A 4,401-nucleotide genomic window follows, 5' to 3' on the forward strand; every position below is an offset into this window, starting at 1 on the left:
AACTTTGCCAATTGCACCCTTTCATTGACTACTTTATAGTGTAACTTGGAAATTGCACACATCAGAAAATTACAGTGATTAGTAAAATATTTTTAATTCAGTGCTTAAAAAACTTCATCTCCACACCTCCTTGGGAATATTAAACTGTAATAGGGATCATTAGGTCTCAAAATCTCTTTCTAGGTGACCCAGTTTGCTGTACAAGAAAAAATCCAGAAATTTTCTGGCCAATAACTGGGAAACTTAATTGGAAGGGTAGTTCCGGCACATTCCCCAAGGTTTTCTTGACATTACCCCATATTTGTTTGTTCGTTAACAAGATTAACATGTCAACAAAGGATTACCCATAGTCCTGAAAACATTTCTGCCTTTTCTTATCAAAAACAGATGTGTGCAAGCTTTTAAGGCCCTTTTGTACACCCCACATTTCTGGAAAATTTTTACAAAAGTAACGATGCAAAGTTTCAATAGCACTGTAAGAACGCAATGGATTTTGAACTAACGCAAGCTGCATGTAATTTGATGAGTAGAATCTAGCTCAGCTCAGATCTTCTCATCTGATATAAATTGGCATCATTGCATGAGAACCAAAGACGTTACAGCAGTTTACAATAGATAAGAACTTGTTCCAGTAATGATTCAACAATAAAGTGGGAAGTAAAGCCCAGATCATCTTGCTTAGTTACTTAATGTTTGACCCACGCATGCATATGGTTGTCTACAAAGCTAGCTAGATACCTTAATTAAACAACTTTCTGTTGAGCAGATACTTTTCTGTCTGAATTCAAAATGTTTCAGTACGTTTTCTTGAAATTTTACTGTGGAAAAACAAAAGAAGTCATCTTGAAATGTGCTGTCTAAGCAGTGTTCTTGAACTGAAATGTTATAGTCTTTTAAGATTTTAGTATTATATTTTATAGACATAAAGGTTCTTTTTGTGAATGTATACAACCATATTCACATTGTATATAACAAACTAGAAATAAATAAAACACCCACATATCTCAAATATTTATTTTAAAAACAACCCCTTATGAAGAAAGTAAAACATAGGGAACTATTCACATTCGAAACAAAACATTTTTATCCAAAAAAATTCCATTATTGGGCAACTCTAGAAGAATGTCTACAGAATGATGAAGAACATGATTTAAGCCACAGGAAAGGTTATTTTCCAAATATTGATGATGATTCTATCAAACACGGTACAACAAGACACATGAGATCATCAACACTCATTTCTTGTGGGTGTTGCGGCACTGGGGGAACCCAAGGCTGTCCCTGAGCTCTGCTCTCCTGGCGCCTACCATAGCCCATCTCTGATGAGACATAGACCCTGGTAGCCCTCAGTCACACCAGGCAATGCTTCCCCGGGAAGGCTGCCTGGTGCCGATGGCACCCTCTGCTCCAGCTCCTGGCATGAAGAGCTGGGAGCCAGCACTCCTGGTCACACTGTGGCTTCAGGCTGAACCACTGTTTAGTGAAAGATCAATGACAAGATCAGTTAGAGTATGAGAAGCTGGACCTAAATACAAGGTGTCTGGAGGGTGGAACAAAATGTCGTTATGAAAATATGATTGTATGCTTTCTACACCAAATCTAAGAGGGTTTGTTTCCACTTCAGAGAGGAATATTAGCAAGCCAGATACATCTGAGAACACAATTTCCTTTCAGCTATGCTCTATAACCAATCACCCCATCTTCATATCAGGATTGGTTTCAACTTTATGACATATTGACTTAAATAATACCTTTGTTTTACATGGGTTATGGACTTGCAAGGGCATCACTTTGGTCCCAAGCCCTTAAGGAGAGACAGCTGTCTCCAACAAAACTCTTAATCTTCTAAGACTCTGGCAGTGCTGTATATTACCTTTCTGTTCAAATAACAGTCACTTTATTTACATTATACAAATGAAGCTTTCTCATGCATCTGCTTGTTGGCCTAATGCTCTTTTTGCAAGACAGTGCTGGGCAGCTCTGTAGTGAAATTCAAGAGCTTTTCCTCCACATGGCTTACTGAACACAATAACGGGTTGGCTTGTTGCTTTCAACTAGTGTCACAAACAGTGGCTAGTTGGAAGGACAATAACATGAAGCTTCTCTAATAGCTCATCTGTCATTTTCCATCATTTTTTCACCACTTTTTCTTCTGTTCACTCTCCTCTCCTCTCCTCTCCTCTCCTCTCCTCTCCTCTCCTCTCCTCTCCTCTCCTCTCCTCTCCTCTCCTCTCCTCTCCTCTCCTCTCCTCTCCTCTCCTCTCCTCTCCTCTCCTCCCTTCCCATTTCCCTAACAGACACACAGCCCATCTCTCAGAGCAGGCTTGCAGTGATTCACACAAGCCTAGCTACAAATGAGCAAATTAGATGGCCAGACAGTAAAAGGCCTGTTCAACTCCCCACAGTGAGGAGATGGGTACGTGGCAACTTTCACATCTTCCTTCTTATTTATTCAAAAGTTGTCATGTTCTTCAAAGGCATGAGTCCCTCAGTTGCTACATCTTGTTCCTAATTATATCCCACAGAAAGGGAGAAACTGTGTATCATACGGTAGTCCAGACTAATTGAACTGTATTCTCTCAACAACAGAACAAACAGACTGTATATTTATTCCTCATGCAATTTATGTGCTAGCTATATCAGCGCTGAAGCCAATTTACATTGATAGATTGAACATCTATACTGTTTGCTTTGCTTTTGATGTTTGATTTTCAGTGAGAGGAAGAATAAGAGGAAATCACATGTTGCTTTTTAAACAAGTAACAGGACTTGTTGAAGCCAGTCTTGCAAATTCTGCTTTCCCTTATTTTTGTTGTTTATTTTTAAAATTACATTTGTGTTTTTCAATTGATTTAGAAATATGTTTTGCACAATTATCCAGTGCATAATTTTGAGCATTAAATGGCTGCTTCTTTTGCAATGAACCTAGAAGTTTCTTCTTCTAGGTGTATTCATAAAAGCTTTCAAAACCATCCTTGCTCTTTTGGTGGTTTACATTTTTACAGTCACTAAACTCAGCCATGCAAAACTGTTGTTTTTTCTTTTCCCTTTTCCTGAAAACAACATGATATGCAAAGGCAAAAATGGAAGGTCACACTCACTGAATGCTTGAAAGACTGGACTAGATACAATCTTTTTCTTTTTTTTCTTGGAAAAGCCACGCAGGTCTAAACTTGTCAAAATACCAAGGGCAAATAGTTAGCATTTTCCATGGGAAAAGAAAACATGGCCCTAACTGACCTTTTGTCACTGAGTATCTACGTAGACATCTATCACTGACTAATTTAGTGGCCGAAAGAGCAGTATTATGCAATGAGAGAAGAAATGCAATAATAACTCATCGTCTCCTGGAGATTTCTTGTAACCCTTATGATTAGTGAGCTGAACCAGTGTCACCAGCAGGGCTTGCTTCTACTCAGTTTCCTGCCGGCAACTGCTGGCACAAGGTTTTTTGGATGGGAAATAGCATCTCCCTGTGTGCATCCATGCTTGCCAGGTGGCAAGCCTGTAAAGAAGCCCCAGACTTGCAAAAGGAGAAGATGCAGCTGCTTGGGGTTCCTCTCTCCTCCTCACCTGGGTGCTGCAGGGCCACGGGAGCAGGCAGAGGCAGAACCTGGCTTCCCTCCATGCCCTGCAGCCACACAGGGGATGCTCTATCACTGGCTGTAGATGAAGGAGCCTGTGTCTGTTTCCTAGTGGAATATCACCATTTCTTTCCCAGATTAAAATCCCTGGGTTTAGTGATAGGATTCATGTCTACCTGCTCTCTGTGTGGCTGGAACTTCTGGTTTCCTAGCCTTAGAGGATAAGTGGGAGAAAGAAACAGTGTGCACCATATTTAAAAAACCTCCCCGTATATATCTAGGCAGACTGAAAATGTGACCAGAAAAGGGACCAAAGGAATAGCTTTACCTTTCTGAATTATATAATATCATAATTATACAGAGAAAGAGAGGAGCAAATATTCTCTCACAGCTCTATTTTGCTTTCTTCCTCTCTGTTTTTCCTTTTATCAATATGCCCAAGGATAACCATACTTTTGATAAATGCTTTCCTGCTCTATATTGCTCTTCAGAGTACTTCTATTAAAAAGTAACCACTATTGCTGTGTTCTTGGAAGGTTATTAAAGGGAAGAATATAATCAGTTTCAGCTCTTTGATAAGAAAATAAGATGGGTTGATAAACTGTAGGCAATAGGTCTTGTAAGGTCAAGAGACAGAGCAAGCTATATCCTAACATCAGTTCTGTGCACTGCTAGATAATTATATAAATAAGAGGAAACATTTTAGCACAATCACCTTAAAGGATGAGATACCCCTAATACCTGTCATTTGAACAGAATCTTGGGTATCCAGACAAGGCATATGACTCCCTTACAAAGCGTCTTTAGGATACCTCTT

The sequence above is a fragment of the Phalacrocorax carbo genome, chromosome 1 (genome assembly GCF_963921805.1).
Source record: "Phalacrocorax carbo chromosome 1, bPhaCar2.1, whole genome shotgun sequence".
Taxonomy (NCBI): Eukaryota; Metazoa; Chordata; class Aves; order Suliformes; family Phalacrocoracidae; genus Phalacrocorax; species Phalacrocorax carbo.